The sequence below is a fragment of the Venturia canescens genome, chromosome 1 (genome assembly GCF_019457755.1).
Source record: "Venturia canescens isolate UGA chromosome 1, ASM1945775v1, whole genome shotgun sequence".
Taxonomy (NCBI): Eukaryota; Metazoa; Arthropoda; class Insecta; order Hymenoptera; family Ichneumonidae; genus Venturia; species Venturia canescens.
The window spans coordinates 18,749,392-18,776,989 of NC_057421.1; the positions used below are offsets into that span (position 1 = coordinate 18,749,392).

The 27,598-nt window shown below is 41.0% G+C and overlaps 1 protein-coding gene across 5 annotated transcripts in view; it reads left to right on the top strand.

The window, feature by feature from the left end:
• The first annotated feature begins 725 nt into the window (after nt 1-725).
• Nucleotides 726-27,598, top strand: part of LOC122410113 (ankyrin repeat domain-containing protein 50) — a 94,863-nt gene continuing 67,990 nt past the window's right edge. For all 5 annotated transcript variants that reach the window (XM_043418156.1, XM_043418184.1, XM_043418173.1 and 2 more), the window contains exon 1: nt 726-1,662. The gene's annotated coding sequence lies outside the window, so the exon portion shown is untranslated. The remainder of the gene's footprint in view (nt 1,663-27,598) is intronic.

Below are 27,598 nucleotides of genomic sequence, written 5' to 3' on the forward strand. Positions count from 1 at the left end.
GAAAATCGTATGATACGCGCTATAGCCGTTCACCCATTGAATCTAAAACCATTTTTATTATTTTTCTCCGATCATTCGTTCCAGAGATTTTATCAATAGCATAAACCGCTTTTTATGTCCATATTTATAATTTATACCGATCAAAAAAATTCGTGAAGATAGTATTTTTTTTGCTCGTCCAATTAGGGTAGACCCCTTAACCGCTTTATTTTTGCTAATTTCGTTGTTGGCATGAAACGTGTTTTGATAACGGATGAAGCACGCGCGAAGTTCAGGCTCAGGCTTTTGATTCGATAATTCCATAAGAAACGATGAGTCTAAAAATTCCGTTCCCCTGAAATCGCAAGCCTCAACCGTTTTTTTGTTTTCATTTATCGTTACAAAAGACATTTTGTGAGTGCCGATTTTTCTTAGCACTCGGCCAGCTGAACGGTAAAATTATTGTAAGCGTGCGGGAGCGGTAGCAAGTTTGAGCAAATACATCATCGCGGTTGTCCTTCGTTCGTCGGGGTTTAGAATCACCGCTAGTTTTCGCGTTGCTGCGGGGCTCACGAAACGAATAGTACGGGGTGAACCGTCGCGCTGCATGGCCAGAGACACTGTGGTGGGGGAGAGACTTGGCGAGGCGCGCGCTGCGCGCTGGTCTCCCGAGCTGCGAGTGAAAGGAGAAGGGGAAAGGGCAGTCGGCGACGGTGGGGGCCGTAAACACGCCGGCGCCACGGGAGCTCAGTGCGGCCGCGTCCGTCAGAGGCATCGCTTCGTAGCATTTTGTCATTCGCATTCCCCTTGCCTCGTTATTTTTCGTCGCGAGAATATACGAACGGTTTTTAGTGGATTAAAACCACGTTTTTGCACAGCGAAATATTACCCGAGTGCTAAATAAGTCTCGCCATTAAATCAATCTCAAACGAGAGTGTTGAAAGAAACAAATGAAATAAAAATGAAGAAACGCGGCAGTTGGAACGAAAGAGACGTCGGATAGTTGTTATCAAGTGGCTTCTTGTTTTCCAATTGGATGTACACGTCTCGTTATTTAACGGGAAGAAAAGTTCGTAAAAACCGGTCAACTGGAGACTAGATCGTGTTTTTATTTACATTTTCGTCTTCGACTCACGAGTGTATCGTGCTCTTTAGTATTGTTGTTTTTTATATTTCGGTTTCACTTCGTACCGAATGTGTTGTTTGCTCACGATGGAGGCTTAGCTCGAGGAAAAGTAGGGAGATGGATCTGTTGCATTGAGGTTTCCGAAACGAAGTTATCGCAGACTTGTCTAACTTCTCCTTAACGTGCTGTTGGAGCAATCGAGGGGAGGAAAAGACAGTTCGCAGTGATTTTTTGTGCTCCTTTTATCACGTTCGGTGTATACGAGTACGCGAGTTTGCTGTTCAGTGCGTGTGTGCGTATTTTATAATCATATACATGTACGTAGATATATTTATATCTCTATACACGGTGTTTCTGTGGTCTCCTCGGGTTCGTTTGGTCGTCGGCCTTCGCACGAGGGAACAAAGGGCCGGAGGAGTGGGAGCATCGCCTCTTTCTCTTTCTCTCACTCACTCGCTCATTCGATGTTGGCGAGACAAGTGAGACGGAGCATAACGAGAAAGGGACGAAGAGGAAAAAAAGGGCAAAAAGTATCGACCGAGAGCGTCGACCAACTCGTAAGTCGATTTACCCAAAAAAATGCATTCCTTTTCGTCATTGTTTCTGCTCGAATTGTTGCGAGCACGAACTGCTCGCCCAACGTACCTGTTGGATAACTGTACATTGAAAAACACTCTTCTCTTCCTCTCGGTGAATCTGAGGAAAATAAATATCGGAAGTCTTTATTTCGTTTAAACTTTATTCTTGCAAGATGATCTCAGGACTTGGTATTTCCTGATCGAACTACTACTCACTTGACTTTATTGATACTAATTTTTCACTGATCTGGAAGAAGTTACTGGACTTCCAAGGATCCTTCATTGTCCCCCATCAGCGATTTGAATAGATTCTGACATCATAACAATTACGAATTCATGCAGTTCGTCGTCGTAGAGCTCTCAACATTTCCTTTTTTTTTTTCAATGAGTGTCTACGTAACGTCACAACCCTTACGGCGAACAGTGCCAGGGTCGGTCTCACGTGCTACTTTTTAAAGTTTGCGATAAATGAATGTTCGTGCAGTCTTTACGTAGGCTCGATAAGGAGATGAAGTTTTTTGAATCTTCTTCCATGACGACTTGCTTCGAAGTAATTAGCATCGACGTACTTAAAACTTGTCCAAATCCACGACAAACCGGTACTTTTATAAAAGTCATAATTTTTGTTTTTGTTATTTTTTTGTTCATAAAATTGTTCATCCCTACCCTCAAGAATTGGCGAATCATTGAAAACTGAGACGAAAAAATAAGCCAATCTTAAACGAAATACAAGGCTCGCTCGTGTGCGGGAGTCATTTTGGTTTGCGTCATAAAAAAAATGAAAACGAGCTTAGAATGACGCTGAAGTTTCCAACGTTGGAGTCCAACGAAATAATCGAAAAAAACTCCAATAATTCCAGTAATTCTCCTATTTTGTTCCCTGCCAAATTTGCGATTCGTAGTTTTTCAAGCTACATCAACGATTCGTGAAATAAAAAATTGGTGAATTAAAAACGTTTTTTTCGTTCATTTCGTTGGAGTCCAACGTTGGAAACTTCAGCGTCGTAGCTTAGACCAAAATCGAGCAAGCTCTTGCGCCTCATTTTTTCGCTCAGTTTCGCAAAGCTTGGACTGAGATAAGCCCCGAGTAATATTTCCTTCCGAAAAGTATCGATGTGCGATATTATCCCGAAACTATCGGTATCGTGTTAACCGAAACGATAAATCTTCTGGAATTTATGTGTATAATAACGCGTGCATTAATCCAATAATCGTTAGTTCATTAGGCATTCTTCCCGAGGGATTCTCTCGATATTGCTCAACTAATTATGTGGATATTTGTGTACAAATTGGAATTTCTCATCCTTCATATCACGGTAATCCAATCCTGCAGTGAAATCCAAACAATGCGGAATTTGAAAAGCCATGAACGGAAGCTGGCTCGTTGCGATGCCTGCGATCTTCAATTTTTTTGTGACCGAATTTTTCAACGCAGAGCGAGCCACAGCGGATTGATCATTTTTGCTGAACGCCGTTGTACAGCCAACCAATAAATAATTCTCTTGAAAGAACAATTTCACCTCCAGAAGCCCCTCATTCATATTTTCCCCAAGTTTTCATTCTCGCTCGCCATTTCCGCATAAACGTCGCAGCTGCGACAACAAATTCATAAGTTTGTTCGTGATCGTCGAATTCTTACGTATGCGGAATAACGTAAACGCATTTTCGAACTTGACATTCGATTCATCTCTCGAGGATTCGTTATCGGAGATACCGCACGCACAACAAACGCCACATTCATACGATACGAACGCTGTGAAAACTTTGGGCAATAAACCGATAACGCTTATCAACGCTCTTCCATATCTTTGTATTAATTTATCGTATTTTTTCGATCGTTATTATTTTTATTTCACGGATCGATGCTCGCGAGAGAGACACACACACAGACAGTACGCGATGGCCCATCGATCGGTCAACTCTTTCATTTGCCTTCCTTCGCACTGCTCCATACAAATATCTTTCCTTATCTCATATCGGGTGCGGGCATCGTAAATCGCAATTTCTATATGAACATCGTATCATCCCGTGTACGGTCTGTCTACTAATTTCTTTGCCATTGACCAGCCGTTTATATTTCTCGTTGTATCGCGAACACGAGGAAAAAAAGAGTTGCGAGACCCTATGAAAGCGTGTGTATACAGTTTTAGTGTTTGGTTATCCTCTGTTTTGTCTCCCACGGATCTTTCGTAATCCCGAACTTCGTCGCTTATCTAATCTTGCGAATGTGTTTCATCACAACAATAAAATACTCGTGGATATTCCTGTTTTAATCAGATCCGCGTGTGACACGTTGACAAAACATCTTTTACGATCTTCCACATTCGAAATACTCAACTTATTGCAGGCTTCTTCAAACTGATTTTCAGGCCCGTGGAAAACTGTGAGCATCGTTTATGCTTATGTATGTAATGTTGTTACAGAGATAAACGTTGCTCGTTTTGAAATTACGACGCTGCAGTTTCCAACGCTCGAGTCCGACGAAATGAAGGAAAAAACATTTGTAATTCACTCATTTTTTTATTTCACGGAGTATCGGTGCGGCTTGAAAAACTACTAATTGCAAATTCGACAGGGAACGAAATTAGAGAATTACTGGAATTATTGGAGACGACGCTGAAGTTTCCAACGTTGGACTCCAACGAAATGAACGAAAAAACGTTTTTAATTTACCAATTTTTTATTTCACGAATCGTTGGTGCAGCTTGAAAAACTACGAATCGCAAATTTGCCAGGGAACAAAATAGGAGAATTACTGGAATTATTGGAGAGTTTTTTTCGATTATTTCGTTGGACTCCAACGTTGGAAACTTCAGCGTCATTTATTGGAGGGCTTTTTTACATCGTTTCGTTGGACTCCGATGTTGCAAACTTCAGCGTCATTTCTCAGCGTTCGGTGCCCCCCCCCCCCCCCCCCCCCCTCACCGCGTCTCACTCCCTTTCGTTTGATCGAGTGCGATCGAGAATAGTGCACATTTCCGAATGGCGCTTCTCGCGCACTTTATTTGTGTGAGCGTAAGAAAATAGTCGCGCGGTGATTTTAGTATCACCGCGTTCTGATCGGACTGCATCGCTGACCCATACCCCCCGGCTGCCACCGAACCTGCAAGACAGGTAGTGACGTCATCCCACGGTCCACATGCCGTTTTCTTTTAGTCCTTGGTCGTTTTTTATTCCCCTTCTCGTCCTTTTTTCCCCTCTGTTCATTCCTCTTTTAGTGCGCGCATGCATCGATCGACCGTTAGGCGATTTATGGTATTTATAGAATCCTATATAGCGATAAGCAGTGTCTTGTTCGACTTTTTAAAAGCGAACATCGAAAGGGCGGCTCTGGTTACACCGAGTTTGCTTTATTTTGTTTCATCTTCCAATTAGAGCTGGAAACGATGATTTTTATTGAAAGTGAACTCTTCTCCGATCTCCTGTTTATTAAATCCTCTTTTATTGCAACATTTTTTTTACCCTGTGCTTTTTACTTGATGTTCCTTCGAGGGAGCTAACCATTTCGAACGACCTTTATGCACGCTCCTCAGACAAACTGGCAAGATCGGGTCATTGGTCCAGCTGCTCATCTCTTTTTGTCTGGCTTTCTACACAATGTGGATATACCTGCACTTTTTTACTGACCTGCGCGCGCGCGAGCATTTCATGCTTACTCGGACAAAAAAACGTAACCTGCGTATGTCCCGTTTACGCAGGCAGGTGTCTCGCAGCGCGTTTCAATGCGTCGAATGTAAATCTTTGCAGACGTTTGAACTCGGCAAATACCCGATGAATTTTTTCTTTTTTTCACTCCCGTTGGCTTAAACTTGGAGGTATTCGAACTTCGAAATAATGCGGATTAATGCTTTTATACCAACGAAATATTTGTTCATTTTATCTCAAGCTCTACGGCTATACGATTGAACTCGCATCTTTCTTCGCCCTGGAATACGTTTCATCCGTTCAAGATCTCGTCTCGACGTCAGATACACCGGGTGACTCAGCTCGAACGCTTGAATATCAAGTGATTTGGGAAGCTCTCAGACCCGTAAATCGTTAGACGTGAAAAAAGAATACGAGGGAGAAAAACCGATCGGAGACGGCTCAATAGTCCGCCTGATCTAGGATTGTTGGCCGTCAATCGCCAGAGTTCTCCACTCCGGACTTTTGGAAATGCGGGACTCCCCCCGCTTCTCCGGTTTCTGTATGCACGAATGCGCTTAACTGCTCACGGGATGTAATCGAAGTCGCGGCTCGAACAAACAGAATTTTAAGGAATCGCAAAATTTTTGGATTTCAACATTTTTTATCATCGCAACGCCGATTAATCGACGAACCCTTTTGCTCATCATTTCTTCGAGGTTGCACAAGCATTTTCTCCATTTTTGACAAAATTAAACCTAAATTCTGACCGTGGGCCGATACAATGTCGCTTTCAAAGTCAAAATATTGGGTTCGGGCTGAACCGTACAGAAATAATTGTCCCTTGAAATACAATTTCAGCTTAATTCTTGAATGCCGTTGAGCAGCAATTTGGAGAAACATTTCAAGGTCTGAAAAGCACCAGCTTCGGATTGAAATGTAGTGTCGACGGGGGAATGCAGTGTCTGGAAATAAGTGGTGAAAATATAGAATGGTAGCCGAAGGTTTAACTATTTGATGATCACAGCCCGGTCGCCCGAAATGAATACTTGATTTTGCTGAATACCAGTAAACGATGCATCCGGACGAAAAATCCCGTTGTTGGATCTTTAGCCTCAGCAGTTTGCCCTCGGCTCATAAATATTTTGGATGCGACTTCGTCGAGGACATGCCGCATTGAATTTTTTACTCACCGGACATCAGCGTCACCAACGCTCTCGAGGGCAGAGAAACATGTTCGAGTCTTGGACAGGTCGATTCCAGGGGGCATATATGAAGCGGGCTTTGGTCCATTGCCCCTCCTCATCGATCAAAGCTTTCCGGAGAAGATGGAGTTCGATTCGCATCGACCACGAGGGACACACAGTCTAACGTCCCTCCGGTATTCGTCATTGTGTCTCGAGCTGATGCTCCTCTCTCTGTATTTCGCCTCTTACACCGGCAGTTTCCATCACACGTGTACAAAATTAAGCTCCTTGTGTGCCCTTCTCACCGTCATTCCGTTTTCCTCCGAGGATCTCTCTCGATGCAACATCGAATTTAATAACGTTGATGTGCCTTCCCTCTCGCCTTTGTGGTTGGTCGAGGAGCTAATATTAGCTCAGAGGTTTAACATTTTCGGAGGAATCTTAACAATTTAATAACCTTGAAATATTCACGCTCAGCCTATTCTTTCGTGATGACTCTTGGCCTCTGAGAAATTCTCTCATTTCCCGAGATCCTTTCATCCTATTTCGGTCCCACTTTTTTCTCGCCTCCAGCCGCGTCAACCTTTCGCTCCTCCGTGTATTTACTGAAATAATTAAAAACAAATACGCTCAAGCGGAAGCTTCGCGTTCCTAGATTCACGGACGTTTGCAGCTGGCGAACTTATCTCACTTATTGTGATAAAAAACTGTTATGCAAAATTGGCAAATATGGTGAAATACACGACGCTCAAGTTTGCAACGTCCAACGAAGTCGACGAAAAAAAAATAAATTCGTCGTCGAAAAACCACGAATTGCGAATTCGACAGGAAACGACATGCAGAATTACTGGAATTATTGGAGCAGGCTATTTTACACCGTTTCGTTCGACTCCAACGTTGCTTCAGCATCATTCGAAGATTCAAATGACGCTGAAGTTTCCAACGTTGGAGTCCAACGAAATTATCGAATAAAACCCTCCATAATAATTCCAGTAATTCTCCTATTTTGTTCCCTGCCAAATTTGCGATCCGTTGTTTTTCAAGCTGCACCAACGATTCGTTAAATAAAAAATTGGTGAATTAAAAACGCTTTTTTCCTTCATTTCGTTGGACTCCAACGTTGGAAACTTCAGCGTCGTAGATTCAATGATTCATCTATGGAGAAAGGCCTGCTCTTTTAACTAAAAAATGAACGCTCGATGCACATCGCAGCGTTCATAAAGATTGTGTTTTCCCCATGTTCACGTATCCTTGTACAGGATCATGTAAAACATCAGTGAATAGTCGAGAGGTATTCGAAAGGTTGGATGCATCGATGAACCGTCTTTCGTGTGCAGTACATTCTTTATCAACCTCTACCGCTCTCCTCCGTTCAGCCCATAAATAACTCGTACATGCTTATACATACGTATACACGCGTTCGTCCATGGATATATCGTAATTTCTAGCTCGTGTTCCTTGTATATGTGTGGTGAAGCTGAGATACAGAATAAATGCGTGTACGAGTGCACGTGTGTATGCAACACTTGACTGGGTTGGTTGATCCACAGCAGAGAAGCTGGTGCAACTCACGTGCGGATTCCCGATGATCCTAACGCATGCACTGGCGGAAAACCTATTCGCGGCTCACCGTCGAGAGATGCGAGCGCTCTTCTACGCGCCTGCTTTCGAGCTATCCCGCTAATATAAATATTTTGCTATCTGTGAATTCCCCGCTACTTGGCTGCTCCGCATTACCATTCTATATATAATTCACCAATCGTAAATATCCGATTCGCTAGGGTTTTACGTGGTACGCCGCACACGAGCCGCAGGAACATTGTTGAATTTTAGCATCCGATTAATTTTTGGGTTATTTTCAGCTCGGACGGTCGTACGTGTTCCCGGCTTTTGATATCGGAGTCCAGGGTAGCTTCCCGAAAAAGCGAACAAAATAACCGTTTCAATCGACCCGCACATAATTTTCACGCTCCAAGAATTTGAACGATTTGAAAACATGAGAAATGTTTGTAATCTATTTTCTGAGCTTCTATTCACGGTATGTTGCATAAAACGCGGCTCAATGATCGAATTTTCGGAGGCTACTGATATAATAAATTTGTGTATTGAACATCAAATGGCGGGGAGTGAAATAAAGTTCGTGATCTTCAACTTCAGTTATGCTTCACCTCTCTCTGAAAATACTCGCTACCATTAATCAGAGGCTTTTGAAACGAAAAATCTTCGAGCCACGTGAATTCTCATTTTCTTTGAAACTCCTGCTTTCCATATTAGTATATATTTCGACTATTTCGTCCACCAATCTGTAACACTTGCGCGTTCGACAAGTTTTATTATAACAGTGCGTGGTCCCCGTCATTGGCCAGCTTAGGCTGCGTGGTCGGACTCGTCTAGCTACGTCGGAGCATAATTTTCATGATCCATGTGAGGGCTGCGAGCTGAAGACGAGGAAGAGAAAAAGCGAGAGGGAAAGGAAGAAGGGCGAAAGAGAACAAGCCGAAGATCTCTCTCGAGGCTCTCGCGCCGAGGTGTGCAGTCAGGAGAGAAGTCTCTCTCTCTCTCTCCCTCGCTCCTTCTTCTCTCTTGCCCCTTCCGAGAGATATGTTCACGTTGTCCATATTTATCCACGGCACGCGGGAGCCCCCGGAGCTGCGAACCATTAATTTCAGTCCTCCCGCGGTCTGAACTTACGCGACGATGAGAAAGAGGTCTGGAGGTGTGCGCGCGTTTCTATATGTATATCGCGTGTATGATCGTGAACTACAAAAAGTGAGAGCATCCATAGGAAGGAGTGCGCACACACAAACTTACACGTGTATTAAACGTTGACGACGAGACAGTTTTAACTCGAAGCGCTTACCGGCAATAATTACAGCGTCAATCACTCGTTAGATAGTAATTTCATCATCAACGCTTCTTTTTTTTTCTTCTTATTCATCATCTGAGAATTTTAAACGCAGTTCATTGCCGCACATGAATCCCGCATCCTGGTGCATGTGCTTTTATTCTTGCGTGTAGTACACTCGTCGCAGAAATGACGCTGCACGAGTAAAACCCAGTCGAATTTCACGGGCTCGCGCGGACGTGCGAGCTCAAACAGCGATTCCAATTGTATTAATTAATCTGCGCAATCGTCGATGGGATTGCGTGTCGAGTTTGTGCGATTGTGTAAAGCGGCGACCAGCGTTTGGCCAGCAAAAATTCTTCACGGATACCCTGCTGGCCCATCATCGCAAGCTCCATTCCATATGCGTGACACGAGGCGAAAAAAATATCAACGAGACGATAAAAACAAGGGAGAAAGCGTTAGTGCGGAGAGAATAAATGGAAAAACGAAGTGCGCAGAAGAGCACAAGTGCATGGACTTTCTCTTAAAGGAACGAAAAGCAGAAGAATAAGATCGAGGCACACTGCTGGAGCCAGAGTATATGCGATGAAAGAATTTTTACGGAAGGATGATTCTCAAAGGCTTACACATGTCTGCCCGTATTCCAAGTGCTTTTTCCGAATTCTCGGGCTTCCCTACTTCCGTGTCTAGATATGCATATATCGCACGTATGTGCGAGTGTCTTATTATATAGGGACTTCCATTGTGACTATCGGAGTGGAGTCGCGCTTGCTGATATGGCGAATTTTACGAAAGAGCTAGCCATCAGGGAGGAGAAAACACTCCTCGACGTTATTCCACTTTTGTGGACTCTGCAGACAGTCGGGCGCCGCCGATTATCTATTCACATATATCCTGCACATTCCTCTCTCTCTCTCTCTCTCTCTCTCTCTTCTCATCTTCCCTCGTACATTTATTTTCCCTATTTTTGTCAGAGTCCCATTTCACGATATAACAAACTAAAGTACAGTTGAATCGATGATATTACGCTCGTTATACACTTTACAGTGCGAACGCGAAACGTTTATCGTCCGAGCAGACTCTCTTTTATTTCTACGTACAAAAAGTTTCTGACGAATTTAATTGCTCGATATTTTCCTTTGTCCTAATGTGACTCTGTCGAAGACACTCCTGTGTGGAATTGCTTCCGTTAGCTTTGTTAGGGGACTTGATTGGCTAGCCAATGCTCACCATTGGGAGGGATCGTTTGACGATTTTTAAAAATTTTGATTATTATTTTTGAGCTCACATTTATTAGAAGCGGCCAGTAACACGATTCTGGTGCATTTGTTTCAATTTTATGTTATCTTTGCCATAGTCAAAGGTTCCAGTTCAATATTCGATGGTTGGAATTGTTATTTCTATAAGCCCGAAGATTCCATTGCTCTTGGTAATATCGTGGACGTTGATATACATTTGTTTACTTTGTTTATATTTTACGACGAGTCTCGATTATTATGACGTTGAAGTTTGCAACGTTGGAGTCCAACGAAATGATCGAAAAAAGCCTCCAATAATTTCAGTAATTCTCCAATTTCGTTCTCTCCCGAATTTCAAGTTCGTAGTTTTTCAAGCTGCACCGATACCTCGCGAAATGAAAAATTGGTCAATTGAAAATGTTTTTCTTTTGTTAATTTCGTTGAACTCCGACGTTGGAAACTTCAGCATCGTCGATTATTTTCATCTTCCATCGACTCCATTTCCCGCTTTAGAGAATCCAATAACATTTATTTCCATGTTGACTCAATTCAATCGGACGAAAAAGCTCGTGAAAGCATCTTTTTCACGTAGGGAAACTGCTCGAAGGTCGCTCTTACTCGTACATTATTCGGCAAGGGCCAAACTCATCCGTTCTCTCTTTTCACTCTTTAAATGAGAAGGTTGAAACTCGACGAGGACGCTGGGAATACTTAAAATACGAAGAAAAACGTAACAGATATACTGTAGAAAGGGGGCACCGGGCATGTCAGAGATCGAAAAGCGAGGAGATGCGGTCGAGTCCCAGAGCGAGACGACTTTTGCGGAGAGTTCTCTTGCCAAGTCTCTCTCCTGGTTCTCCTTTTGTGGCGAGACTGTCGGGCGCCCTCCTGCGTGATGTGCACCGAGGATATCGATTCCTTCTTATACCCTCTTCTTCGAATGTCGATAACGCGAAATTCCTCGTAGCAATTGTGGCCTCGCTTCGTCCTCCTTCGATGAGCATATACGAATAACGAGGGTGCGCCCAAAAAAGGGATTTCCTCGTGTATTTTACTGTCAAAACTTATCTTTGGTGGAAAAACTATGAATAATTTAGTTCTTTTCAAATACACAGAATCTAACAGTTTTTTTTTCGAGCTCTGGAATTATCACCTCTTATTTGTTATCATAAAATTTTACTTTAATGAATATTCACTGCATTCGAATGCGTAATAATCTCTGCCTGATGTCTCATCACGAATTTCACGAAGCCCTAACGCTTTTTTAGTGCAGCATCAAAAAGCAAATGAAACTGGAAACTAAATTTGTCCGGCAAATGTAATAGAAAAAGGCAGTGCGAGCTCGAGAATCGCAGCTGTGACGTCAGCATACTTTGCAGCCTACACACATGCTACATTCCCATCGGGCGTGGGTGCTCCTGACGAGAGTTTCGATCGTCGTGCGGCTGCTCGCCGCAACTGAATTTTGCGGTACGATGCCTAGACACTGCTGCTGTGTTTCTGTATATACGTGTGCAGACATTTACTCATATGTGTCGATGTGCTTCGCTGGTCTAAGCATTCCATTGGAATTCAATGATTCTTGTGGTTGGGCGCGATAACCAGCAGCTCATTTAAAATTTGTCTTCTATCTACGTAAATTCTTAAAAAACATGAATAACAGTCAAACCAAAACGCTTCGCAAGCACTATTTGGGCTGATTATTGCCGTTGACCTAACGCGAGAAATCGTTCAAAATTTCTCTAATATCAATTGTGACATTTTTTTTCATCTCATTTCAAAAAAATTTTTTGATATCGTGGGATTGGATGATGCTGAAGTTTGCGAAGTTGGAATCCAACGAAATGATGTAAAAAAATCCTCCAATAATTTCAGTAATTCTCCAATATTATTCCCTGCTGAGTTTGCAATTCGTCATATTTTTCAACCCACACATCAATGGATTCGTGAAAGAAAAAATTGGTGAATTACAAATCGTTTTTTCGTACATTTCGTTGGACTCTAACGTTGCAAACTTCACCGTCGTGGAATTGGACACTGATCGTTACTTTTTGAACAAAGTTTTCCTCATACTTGCAATAATCGTTCCAAAATGTCTAAATTCGCAATGAAACGTTTACTTTTGCTATTTATCATTGAACGCTGATATCGACGAATAATCGAGGTAACGAGGGCTGCAATGCTTTGTTCTCACTTCTGATCGATGCCGCGGATTCGTCATTCGCTTTTATATTCATTGCTCGCAGCATATTATTTTCATTTTTAATATTTTATACTCGAATGTCCGAAGTATTACCGAATGACGTTCATCTCTTTGTAGCGATTCGCTCTATTTGCGCTCGCAATTAGTTCAACCGCGAGTTCAGTTTGACAACTCGATTTTACAGCGACTGCGTCAGCGCGCTCATATTCTCCGCTGTAACTTTGCTACAGAATTAGTCTATATTATGTAGATACGAACTTTGAAGGTGTTCAGTGTCAACACATGCACACACACGTATATCACATTTATGTACCAACCACTACATCGGTATATACAATCATATACTGAAGATTCGGTTTGTAATTTGTTTGATTGCCCTAAGATATGTTCTCACGTTTTTTATCACGTACAAAAATCCTTTTCTCCCGATATTTATCAAAGTGCATTGGCAATAAATGCAGTTATGGTTATTGAACGAAATGTAGAGGAAATAAAAATATGGTTTGTTGGTTTTAACGAATGAAGGTGACACTGAAGTTTGCAACGTCGGAATCCAACGAAATGATCTGAAAAAACTCTCCAACAATTCTAGTAATTCTCCAATTCTGTTACCTGCCTAATTTGCAGTTCGTAGTTTTTCAATCTACACCAATGATTCGTGAAATAAAAAATTGGTGAATTACAAATGTTTTTTTCGTTCATTTCGTTGGACTCGAACGTTGCAAACTTCAGCGTTGTCGAATCAAGGGTCGTTCGATCGAAGAAACATTGTCGATTTTTGCTCACAAAAATTAAAAGAATCTTCTAATTACTGTTTGACAAGAAATTATAAATTCTCAGTCTTCTTTTTATCCGTTGTAACGGATTGAGAAATTTCAATGTTATTCCTGTTGTGAAATTGGATGGGATTTTTAGAGATAAAAAAAAAATTGAGCGGTTGATTTCCTTCTACACGTTTATTTCCATTCGTTCGGTTTCATTTATGTTTCTCGATTTCACAGGTTTCATAAAAATGTTATGCCGGCATCCATCACTTTGATGAAAAGTATCTTGAAATTTTTACGTTTTTGTCTGAGGTTCTTTTGCTGCTATTGACTTCACGGCTCGCCATATAATCGCAATCGATATAAATCGACGGTATTAGACTGCGGAGGACGAGAAAAAAAAACAATATTAAAAGGAAGACGGTCAGAATAGATTTTCGCGGCTTTTCGTCGTTCGACAATTCAAATCCGACAGTCCATAGCCTCGAATTTATAACGTCGTTTCAGGCTCGCTCGTCGTCTCTCTATACATATATTCGGGCGTGGGTTATCCGCGAGAGTAAATCCAAGATGTACGATTTATGGTTGACGTGCACTGCGGTAAACCTGGAATTTCGCAGCTCTCGTGGAACATTCTGTTTCTATACGTATATTTTAGTTTGTAAAAATGAAAAGACGTGTGTACACACGTATTCGCGTACACAAATATTCGTATAACGGGGAATGAGAAAACTGAAAGACTCGACGCAAATTGCGTTGACGTTAAATATATCGATCATATTACACGTGAAGAAAACTGTGCCATTCTCGTAATAAATGCAACGGAGTGTAAAATTGCTCTGAGGACAAAATTCTGTTGTAATATTGAACTAGTTTTTTGCTGTACGTTTTCCATAAAATGGCACGTATCGAATGGCATGTGTTAAGCGAATGAACAAATGAATAAAATTATTCGGTGCAACAGAATTCGGAATAATATTACAAAAAAGCTTTTTTGTACTGAAATGAAACTCAAAATAATAGCAGCGTGTTGGATGGATGATGAAATAATTTTGTTTAACCCGCCTCTCAGACCGTTTCACGTTGAAGCAAAATTATTCCCTTCATAAAATCATCTCAAAATGCTTTCTAGTTTACGAATCCATTGTGACATTTTAGTTATTTCGTTGGGAAATACGAATTTTTGAATGTTGAGTATGGGCGCAGCACCAGGTACTTGGGCGAGGTGAAATCAGAAAAATTTACGAATTAATCAACCATCTAACTCCTTAAATACATCATATATTAGCTTTCCTTTGAAAAGATACAACGTTCGGCGTATGAAAAACAAATGTGTACTCACTTTTCTTTTGCGATAACTGAAGCACGTTTTCAGCGCCAACTCAACACGAAACGCCGCTTCGTGTTGATATTTCGATGGGTCAGAGCAGTTTATCTCTTGGTTTAGGAATATCTATGGTGCAATTCAATCTTGTGTGATGGAACTAGGCAGTTAAAATCCCTACCTTACTGACCGATGCAGTTTTATGAGGCCTGGAAGCGCGCGTGTTGCGTAGAAACAACAAGCTCCAAGAGGTTTAATGTGCAACAGAATATTTTGATAATTCAACGAAACTTCGTTTTGAGTGTGACGTTAAAAAGCCACGGCGTCTCTGCTATATCTCTGCGTATTCGTTAATCAATGTGAGCTTCGATCATAAAAACGGACGAAATACTCTGTCGATTGTGCGTAAACCAGATGGGAAGAGGCAGGTATTCTCAATTTGTGAGACGTCTTCTATCATCATCTCGTGTCGAAGCGGAAAAACGAGAAATTCTCTAGAAATATCGCGAGTCGGTAATGTTTGAAACAATGATTTATGGAATTTTTGGTATTCCCAGTTTTTCGTTGAAATATTCCATTCCGTTCTAGTCTCTTTCGTACGTATGCGTATAGCATCAATACTTCATCATATCAACGTCCACGGAACTCTGTGGATACCATCGATCATTCCGTATCGACGATTCACGATTCCAGCGCACTTGTTTGATTCCGTTCGAACAAAACCCGTAGCTGGGATGACTTCGTGCACGAAATTCAAACGTTTATTCATCCCGCGCGCTCTTTCTCTCTCTTCCTATTTATCTCTTTCTTTTTAGGTTGGAGTGCACACGTTATGTTTAGCTCATAAAACTCTAGTCGCTTCCCGGTCCTCTCTTTCCCTCTCTTCCTCTCTAGTTCTCTGTCAGAGCAGAGCCTCTAGACAGTACGTATTTGCATATACCGGGAATTCAATCGGGCATGCACCAAACGTGTATTAAATGTCGAATCAGACTCTCTTCCCCTATAGCAGCTCCCTGACGTATGGATATTTCGATGGTGCACTTGAAATTCTCCTCGTGTCGATTCCGCACACGCATCACGACCAATTGCATTCAATTCTATGACGTGACATAGTGACTGTTGCTTTTAATAAGAATTCTTCATCGAATTATAAATATTTTACGATATTAATAAGCTCAGCAACAATGACGCTGAAGTTTCCAACTTTGGAGTCCAACGAAATGGTCTAAGAAAACTCTCAAATAATTCCAGTAAATCTCCAATTTTGTTCCCTGCCGAATTTCCAATTCGTCGTATTTCAAGCCACATCAATAATTCGTGAAATAAAAAAATAATGAATTATAAATATTTTTTTCGTTCATTTCGTTGAACTCCAACGTTGCAAACTTCAGCGTCGTCAGCAACAAGCAATGAAAGGAAAAAGAAATTGGGCGTGAGCACTCAACATTTTGCAATTTTTCGCGATAAATTGAATCCGCGGGTCCAATTTTTTAGTCCGAATGCAACTCTGCTCATAATTTAATGAGCTCGGAGTTGTTTTTGTCACCGTGCGCTTCATGCGCCGTTGAGATATAAGCGTATCCGAGACCTACGTATCTCAATTTGCTTCAATTTCCGGCTGATTTTCGACGAAAACGATGAAACATCTGAGAGCGTGGGTGCAATCGGTTTTATATACGTGTACAAATACATGTGCGATGCTCTCCATGTGGAAATATGTGGAGGAAAATAAGTCACTGGACTGTGTGCTTTGCGAATCGATTTGGAACCTGGTAACCCAGTTTCTTCTTGAGTAAAATGAGTTTTAACGAGTTAGCATGTGGACCTCTCATCTCCCCGCTTCTCTCGCTCGCTCCCTATCCATTTTCCCTGGCTCCCTTGCTTAATTGGTTCTTTTTTGACGAAAAGACACGATGGACCATTTGCAATTTCACAGTAGCAGGAGAAACCAATTAAAAGATGGACAGGGGGTTCGTTCGTCCTTCACATGTGAAATGGCAATGAAGATGTCTGTCCTCATTTTTTTTTTCCTTTCCCTCTCACAATCGGTGTTACGAGGCTACGTTTCCTGCATCGCAGCATTCAAATCTATCTTTAATGGCAAATCGTCGACGATAAATCAACCGATTCTTTTCTATTATTATCATTTTTTCACCTTCGTTTATAAACGATGCATTTCGTCTTCATAGAATTTTTCCATCAGTCGGTCATTATTTCTATATCGTAATTGGACTGGCTGCTCGCTAAAACCTTTCTTCTTCTTTCATTACGCACATTTTCCATCGCAACAGCAGAGAATGCGCGAGCAAAAAATATTCGTGATTTTAACGTGAAATCTTTCAAGATACTTTCATTCTTCGCATGCTATACCGGGTTTCACAGAGTTTGTGCGAGGGAGTTGCACATGTGTTACGGGGCAACGGTTAAAGACGAGCCATAAATCACAAATCCCTGCGTCCCTGCTGCTTCCGACGTTTCATATACTCGTACGTCTTAGCTGTCTTGGCCAAACATTTGTTCGCTCCGTCGGATATCGCTTGCTGCTATAGAAATATAAATGTGTACGGATAAACGAGCAAAGTTGAATTTATTCTATTCACGGATTGAGAAAAAATGAAACGAAAAATCAGTCCGGACGACACCCATTGAGGCTGGTTTTTTTTAGACTTGACTTTTTTGCAAATGACAACTCACTGAAACACTGAACCGACTCAACCAACTTCCTACACGTTGCTGTCAAATAAGGGTATTCCTTTCACGAACTCGGACACTTCATAATCGACTGATTTATTTTTATCCACAACAATGTATTAAGGCACGCGAATAGACTGGCTGGGAAAGTTTCTCAAGTCACGCTGCAGTACACTCATTTGAGAACTTCAACTTTAAAAAGCGTGAAGAAATCCTCCGCGAGCATAAAAATATATAAGCGTGTCCATAGGGTAAACCGAGTGTTTGCAGAAAATATTAATGATGAAAGTTTGAAAAATGTCACGAGCAGAACGCTTCTCGTAAACGCGACGTCCTAGAGTCTCGGTACAGCAATTTAACACCGTGAGCTCGTTAATTAGCTAAAAGTTTTTGATTCCTGGTCACTGCGAGGTGTAATATGCTTCACAAAGCATTTTCACGAAGAGTCAGTCGAAATTTCACGTGATCAACGAGTGCTCTACTTATGCGTGCGCCAACAAAAAACGACTTTTTGCAAAAGGAAGTACTTAAAGTTGAAATAATTTAAAAGGCAATTGAAACTTGGCGCATGGAAAATTCCCCCGAAACCCTTGATACGGAGCATCAAAAAAAGTAGTTCAAGTACATGCCAAAATGAGCTCTTGGAAAACGGAAATGAACGAATTATACTCGCGCTTCTCAGCTGATAGAGATATCAAATTTCGTCCTCATTTGGTATCGTGCTTACGCTGCCTCGCCTCGGTCACGTTGCGTGATGCATCTGTGACGAAAAACATGAACGAACAGACCGGAACCGTTTTATGGTGACTGCCATCCTCGAAAACCAGGTGGTGATACGCTGATGCATGAGCATACGCTCCCAAGTACCATCATCGGGAATTCACGCATGCGCTCTCGAGGGGAATCATATCCGATGAGATACGATTCCTTAAACGGCAGCAAAGTGTCGCAGCTCTAGGGAATTTTCACACCAAAAAATATCTAGTGAAACGAGGTAAACAATTTTCTCGTGTCGTTTTTTTTTTTCATTGGGGTTTTCATAATCGTTCGTAGGAGAATCGAGACAGCAGGTGCGCTGCTGGCATCTTTTATAATCATTTATATACAGTAAATGGTTTTCGTATATTGAATAAAAATATTCTGTTCAATTACCTCTGGGACCATAGATCATCGTGTACGTACAGCAGTAAATTGCATGTAATTGAATCGCACTCCTGCGGAGGACCGATTTAGAGTTAAACTCATAAACTCTTATGCGATCATGATAGTAATGTGAGAAAACAACAATAATGCATATAATAATAACAACAAAGCTCATACTTCCCGTCAACCTCGATTCTATAAATGATCACGATCGGTGAAAGTCCCCGGAGCAACCGGTAGCCACATTTAATAGCGTGCATAATGCTCCCGCTTCATTTAATCGCATTGCACACTCTGATCGTGTGTATTATATATATAAACGTGGTATTACAAATGTGTAATGAGCGTCAAACGATCGGAGCACCAATAAACCTTCGAATTATTTCTCGTGTCCAGCTTCGCGTTTGATCGATCAAAAGTTTTTCTCTTTCAATGCACTAACGCTTTGTTTTTTTGTGTTTCAAATTTTCTCCGTCCCGAGTATACCCGTACGCGTTTTTCTATGCTGCGAGTGATAAGTCATTTTTTTTCGAAAAGTTTGAATGAACAGAAAAAAACATGGCGAATTTGTTCACTGACCGTCATTTCACGTGCGTTCGTTCCAATTGTTAAAATTCACATTTTTCGTTCGCTTGAAAACTTTAACGCACATGGCTCAACTTATTAACTGGTCGATAATAATTATGTCACGTGGTACAAAAGATAAAACGTGCTAACAGGAAAAATTCTATAGAATCGTTCTTTGAGATGAAAAAAAGTTTCTTCGAAAAAAATGACGATCCCCGAAATTCAAAGTGCTTTTTCGAAAATGGCCTAATGCGTAAACAGTCCTGAGATAATTTGATAGTTTCTTCGAGCTGTGAGAGTAAAAACTAGATTCGAGATCGTTATGTCAAACTCGTGAACCTCAATCGCAATATTTAGGTTTCAGTTCAAACTTTGGCTTTTCGCACTATTTTTTAAAATTGTTAATGATTAACTCGTGAAATTTCCAGTTTGAGATAATTCCGAACGACTTTTTGGGGGAATTCTGGACGTTCTTTCCCACCCCATATCGATTGATTTTTTTCAAATTTCAGTCACCTCGTAAATACATACGAAAGGAAACCCCAACTTATGATATCGAGTGCATAAATAAAGCAGTCGACGATGTGAAAACAAAAAAATTATTTTTGTTTTGAAAGATACGAAGATCTACCATCCGAAGACTGGATTTCATGAATCGAGTGTGAAATGTGGGCTCTCAAAGTTGCACAAGCGGAAGTACGAGACGAGAATTTAATTTCGATATATGTGCAGCAATTTTTAATGCAATCTAGATTTACCCCAAGGGTCGTCCGAAGTTACCCCTGAAGTTCGGGCTAAATCCGAATTTTACGGAGTGTTGTTTTTTGCTAAATATCTACCATTTTTTATCCATCAGTTAAAATTTACATCGAAAATCGTAAACGAGATATCAAAGAGTAAAATACATAAAAAATGTATTTTGTAATTTCATCATATGGTTCGTTATTAATAAATTTCATTTAGGCACTCGGAATTACCTCAATTTCCCCTAATTTGTTCATATCAGTTTTGGCACACGAAAAGTGAAAGAAAGAGCCCACCAGTCGACCGGTTAACAGGAACTGGTCACATCTGTTTATGTATGCAACGTACACACTTAATTAAATACGAATGAGAAAGTTTCCCACGCACCTGCACCTAAATCGTTGAGTTGCTTAGCTTCTCTCGTTCTGATACTTAACAATAATGTATTTCACATGCATATTACAATAAGTACTAAAGCATAAACAATGCATAACTGTTTTGCCATGTTGGAGCTAGTGAACATCGACCACGCGTTGTTCTCGGAGAGGTTATGTATTGAAACGTGGCGTGCGGAGCTTTTGTTAACGAACCAAACGTATGTAGAAAGATGGTTACTTGGTTGATGGAAACATGAGAAACTGGGTTAAGCATATACTCACTCGACGCTTGTAATTCTCCCACCATTCTCTCGCCTGCGAACTCAACGCGATCTATCTCCCTTTATTCACCGGGTATTCATTGTTTTACGTATCCGATAAATGAGGAAGGAAAGGGAAAAGCAAAGGGGAGAAGCTCATGAGTAGGTGAAACACACCTTTGCCACACGGAGATACATCGTAACTTGAAAATTCTCTCAACGCGTTCACGACGATATCGATCCTTTGGGGACGCAGGCTCGAACGTCGAATAACTCTGTCTCTGGGTGAATCAGACCTAATGTTCTATATTCTCATCAATAAATTCTCCCTCCTTTTGTCAAATGGCGCTGCATCGAGCTCCAAATAATGCACGGGGGCGGTTGCTGCCAAATCTTCGCTCGACCCGCACTAATTTTGATTTTTCTTTACTGAGAATTGAAAGCTCTTTGAAATTTTTATGAGTCGTGGATTTATTGGAATTAATTGTATTACTAAATGATCGAGATTCGCCGATATTTATTCGTTATTTAATAAATTTATTATGTTGTCGTTGTAATAACTCAATGAAAGTTTCATTTTCATTGGTTAGGATTGTAATTCGGTTGTTGCGTGGATTCGGTTTTACGTGATCAATAACCAGAGCAGTTCTTTTGCTTTGTTTTCGTGGACTTGAGTTATAAGAAATTACGTAACGTCAAATTATTGAAGTCGTTGAATTGAAAACAGAACACTTTAAATCCATTTGAAAATCTTTATAGAGTCGAGAGTTTTGGTCGAAGTAAAGAAAACTTTTGATACCGACGTCAGCGAAGATTTTCTGCCTCTTTGTGGAACGTAATACCCACTTTCGTAGGAGCAGAATCAATTGTATACTTCAGTTTACATTGAATTCGTAGTCCTTTGGGTTTTGCTTTTACATCGACGAGCCTCTATCGAATTCTCGGGTTTTTCCGTTTGATATTCAGAGACGGAACTATCTGGGTCAACTCAATTTCGTATCGTCTTTCCGCCTCTTTCTTCCTCTCTCACGATAAAAAGAATGCATGAATACAAACAAGAGTGATATTTAAAGCGATTCACAAATTCGCGCGGGTAATTTTGATTCAAATTTTTCGTTGCATGCATAAGTTTGACGGTTTGTATGAATAAATCATTCCGTTCTCATTACGTGTGGTCAAACGAGCTTCGTATATAACAGTAGCTATAACGTGAAATTACATCGTCTTTTTAATTCAATTTACACGTTTCAATATTTAATTTGCTTGATCGTTTCCGAAACATTTCTCCGCAATATTCGCATTTGGAATTATTTTCCACGATTTTTATTCGCACTCGAACAGTCCTTGCTGCGTTTGCACACGATTTTTTTGTGATATTTCCCAACGAGCTGCCGTTGTCAAACGGTTTTTACGTCAGTCTCTCTTGCCTCCCTTTTTCCCCTGGAACCCCGGTACGCTGGAGCAAGGTCGAGGTGTGTATGAAACAATTTCTAGAACGTAACGTTATACAAATATAGTTGCTGGTCATTCCCCAGAGATACCTTTCCGTGGCATCATCCATTTCGAGGCAAGCTTCTGTTAAAATGAAAATGTTGCCTGTATACGAAAGCGTTTACGTTTAAGCCCTGGCACACTTCTTTTTGTGAGCTCGTATTTTTCGTTTCACCTCGCATTATTTTGTTTTATGCATTATTTTTTTTTCTTTTTCTTTTTTTTTTTTTTCAACGTCAGTCTTCAACCGAAACGATAATAACGAATAAAAAGAGAAGCATCCGAGGCGCGTGATAAAGAAGACTTGTTAGCTCGTTTTACACGTATATAAATATCCGGGGCGTATACTCTAATAGACGTCGTAAAAGTATCATCGTATTTTTTTAAAACCTCGATTCGTTGAATCCCGCCGGGAATTATAGCGCTCTGTATATAGTTCCAGTGAGGTAATGGACTGTGAGAGATGCGCACGGGCTAATTTGACTCCGCGTTCATATAATTTCGACACTATTTTATCGCTACGAATGAGCCCAGCACGTTCATCCTAATTGAATACATTTTACTTTTGTTGTTCGCTATTTATTTTGACTGTTGGTACATTCTGCGGTTGATGGGAAAGACCATTGACTTTTATTTTTGTGCTTAAATGGCTCGTTCATCGAACATTGACGAGAATACAAACGAACGGTCAAACGCATACTCGTTCAATTTTAACATTCTGTGCAATTCATGTTTGCCATTATGAAAAACAAGCACCGATTTTTTTTTCTGCTCGAAATAATGTTTGAGTTTGACTTTCGTTCACAAAATTTTCGACCAACGGGGAGAGTTCGAAAGTTGATTTAACGTTGATTTTTTCTTATCAGGCTCCCGTTTGTCCACTCAAGATTCTCCTCGACCTCGTATTTTGATATTTCGTCTGTCCACTTCGAGTCTTTGACTGTAACTTGTAGTCGACCTCCCACTTGCAGGGATCTTGGCTCGCGAGCGTCCTCCAATCCTCTATAGATATAAATAACCGAACGTCGAGCTTTTCCTTCTCTCGAAGCTGCGCTCAGTTGCCATAGCCCGCCCGCGCGGTGTGCTCTCGTGTCTTTCTACACTGGAAGACACTCGCGTAACTCTGGCATTGCTCCATAAGAATTTTTATTCTTTTTATTATTCTTACTCGCGATTACGCAAGCCACGCTTTTTCAATGGGCCCGCCCGACACTCATTCGTCAAACAACGCTCAAGCCAGTGATTCGAGACTTTACTGTACTCGAGCCTGAGAAAACATTTTCATCTCGAGCTGCTCCCATCGATATTTAGATGTCAACCGTTCCGAGAAGCACTTGGGCGTTTTAAAATTCAAACTTTTTATAAGAATATTCATACTTTCATGAGACTCACAAACTTTCGAATAAGAACTTATGATTAGTATGAATTTTCTCACAAAAATGTTTATATTGATCGGCACCCATTTTAGGAGGATCGCGTAGAAAAAACGAATCTTTCCAATCCGATATGAAAAACTAGATTTTCTCTTGGCTTCCCACCCAAATTTATTACTGCTCCCCATCAGCTGAGCTATTCCAAATAATAAAAGAGAGCTTCCCTTTATTCATTTACCTCCGAATACATTTGTGTCTAGCTCACCGCGTACTATCTCCTGCTAAAAATCCATGTAGCAAATACGATTCCCTGGACTCTCTCGTCGTTACTGCAGTTTCCATCATTCAGTTGTGCATGCTCGAATTGCAGATGCTGCGAGAAATAGACGCAAGGAGTTATCCACAGGGGGATATCATCCGTATATATCGAAGTCAATGGAAATTCTGTCTTATATGTTGTGTACAATAACAACGATGTTTACAGTTGACATATTTCAGGTTGAAGCGTGCATTAGAGTAGATCAGGACCAGAGTCGTCTCGGAATTGCTGTCTTCCAGTCTGAATTCACAGTGCCCATATACATACACGTACATTTGTACGTTTCTCGTCTCTCGTGTCCATCTCAAGTATCTCACTACAATATATGCACTTGTGGTGAGTCTCATATTCCCATGAAGATTCTCCAGCATTCGGACAAATCACTTCCAATCACTGAAGCAGCAGCAACCTCGGCAAAACAATCTCTATTTCTCTGGGTGCTCAGTTTTCGAATATCATGTTCGTCATGTATCCGTATTCGTTCGCTGTGTATGTACACATTTTATATGCATAACAAAAGCGCAGTCTATAGCAATGTCCGCTTATCGAAATTAGATCGCACGGGAGAGAAGCCCGTGGCAAGGGATTTGGCTCAGAACTCTGTTTCTACTACGAGCACGTGACGATAATAACAGAAAATGAAGTAAACTGAAGAGAAATTCCATTTATACAATTTTTCATTGTTTTATTTTCATTTGCAGATCGGAACTGATGAAATTGTTTAATCTTTTCTGAAATATTACAAACTCTTTTTTTTTTTTTTTCACTAGCGTACCGATATTCTTGGTCTGCCGTGACATCGACTCATACATATTTTCGTTGAATGATTATATTCCGTAAGAAGCGTTGCAAAAAACACACTATCAAACATATGATAGTATAAAATAATAAAAATTCTTGTTTTAGTAACGAGAAAAAATGTAAGAGTTAGTTCGCTTCGAGATATTATCATTCATTGCACACGCAGCAATGTTCTTCAAGTTGAGAAAAAGTTACAAAGTTCTTATTAATATTCGTTTTGAATATAATCAACTCTACACACATTTATTCAACTATTATTACAAATAAACCATCAATTTCAAGAAAAAATTTATTCGAACACGGCAGCGATCGGTCCGGCCAGCCGATCCGAAGCCCGAGGTCTGACCCTCGATGAAAGCGAGACTTCAAAAAAGTTCCTAGGAATCGAGAATCGTCTCCTCCTCATAAGCACTAAAAGAGTTATTCACACTTCCCAATTTCTTTATTTCTTGTTACATTTAAACTGGTTCAAATAAATTGAGGTTTTTATGCCTTTTAAAGGCTTTTACCCCAAAGCCTTGTCGTTATTATTTCATTTAATTCAATTCACTAAAACTAACTTCATGAAGCAAACAGACTGTATGCTTTCGATTGATGCACACACTTTTATTTTAACAATAGTGAGAGTGACTATGCCGCCATAGTGTCAGGGGTCCATATCGCCCATTTCGGAGGTTTTTACCAAAAACTTTGTAATTTTCGTGTCGTTTACAAATGAAAATTTCTGAATTGCTTATTTTACGGCTGAGCAAAGTAAAATTTCAAGAGTTCGAGTACAAGGATCGCCGATCCGCCGAAATGTTCGAATAGCAAAATTTCATTCGCACTTGTTTTGGCATCACGTCCATTTCCATCGAGTTTTCGTTTCACAAAAAAACTATGTATGTTCGTAAGAATTAATAAATATTACGATATAGAACCCTACTCCTATGGCATCATAGTAGTTTTCACTGGAATTTTCTCCCCGCGTACTGGACCGTACTAGTCGTATCGTAGTTTAACTTCAATAGAAACTTTTTATTAACTCTGTTATCATAAGAAGGTCCCATAAAAACTTAATGAGCGGAACCTTTTTGAGAAATCGAGGCCGGAAATCCGGAGCGCGTTCGGGATCGTTTCTAATAAATAATTCCAAAACTCTTACGACTTACCACGCACTTGCACGCATTTCTTCATAAAAGAAGAGCTGCTCGAGCTCGAGTTTCTCCACTGAATTTCATCAATCTGAAAATTTTATGTCGCACTACAGACTCGCAAAAATTTTTTTATCCACCGTGACTCGGTACTATCAAGAGTGGAGGACAAGTTCTCTATTATTTAATCAATGTGGCCGTGCGGCTAATCGATCGATAATTCTATTCGGCCGAGTGCTCTCTCCCGCCTCAGTATAGCGGATTCCCAACCTATCTGCGCCCACTACCGGTATGTCTCTCGATAAACTGTATTATTTTACTATCGTATACTCTATACGTATATAGATATATGAAGATCGTTTGAGATGCGGTCTGATTATTTCGTAGGACCGTCCCTCGGAGAATATTCGATTATTGTCCGGCCCCCGCATGAAATGCTGCTCCGGCTTGCGCATTGTTCTCGATCGATTCCGTTTGTCATTTATACATTCATGCAGATAACGTTGAACATCTCTATGGGAATATATAATAACAATATGCATTGAAAGCTGTAGGATATTAGGGCAATATTCAACACAGATTCGATAGCGTTGAAAGGGTCAACGACATGGAACACGGCGGTACGATGCTAACGCAGAGTTTTGACGTTTGCAGTAAAACGACGAAAAATATTTGGATCTCGACTGACATATATCGAGGGAGAAAATGAGCAGATAGGAACGGCCGCGTCTCAGAGCGACGGGATCCGAGAGGATCGTGGAATCTTGAACATTTTTTTTTTTTTTTTTTTTTTTCCCCAAAGATTCTGCATCGGAAGCCGCGCTTCCTTGCAGATTGCTATGATCCATTCACAAACATACAAAATCGCACTCACCCCAGTGTTATCAGAAGCCGACTTTACGCGCTTGATTATTTATCAATGATCGAGGTCAAGATGCGCGTTTGCGGCCTCGCAAAAGAAGCTCGAGAAAGTACGCGTTGTCGCGCGTCGATGATAACGCCTCTCAATGAGGAATGCGCGCAACAAAGCCGTTCCCTCGTATATACGCATGGCGACTAAGGGAACAATAAGAGTGACTATCGTTGTGAAACCGCGACTGTGCGCTTGTTTTCTCATTCGTTCTATTTCCATTGTCATCCGTCAATTATCACCTCGAACGTACAAAGACCGCATACATCGACGCATTCGTACTTTTTTGCCCCTCGCTTCATTAAAATCACGAAAAACTCTTGGACCTTCTCGACTACTTTTCTCTCATTGAGCTATCAATCGCTTTTTCATATACTTTCAAATGAATTACGCTTTTCCAGCTGATACATATATTATTAGTTTCGGTTAATCGGTCTTTTGGTCACGTCGCTCATCGTCTATGGCCCTGTAACGTCGAGCCTCTTCAATGCAATATCTTTGCGGACAGGTCATAGCCATTAAGAGGCTCCGAATCGATCTGCCACAACGTTCCAATATTCATGGGATGCGATACGAGGCGGTATTACACATACGAAATACGAAAACGAGCTCCTCGCGCGCCCACGTTGGTGCAATCTCCACACCTGGAATATATACGTAACACACATACTCGTGGATTAATATGTATACGCAGCTCACCGGTAGGATGTTACCTTTCGAAAGTGTATACATATCTGCGAGCGTATAATGTAACCTTCGAACAATGCGAGGAAATAGAGGCCCATTATAACCGAGCGAGGGTATTGTACCGGATGTCTAGAGCTCGAATGTACCCAGTGGCATGTCGTTGTACACGAACACAAGCCCTCCATCCAACGTGCGTGCGCGCACTTGCGCTAGTAGTAAGAAATAAATACG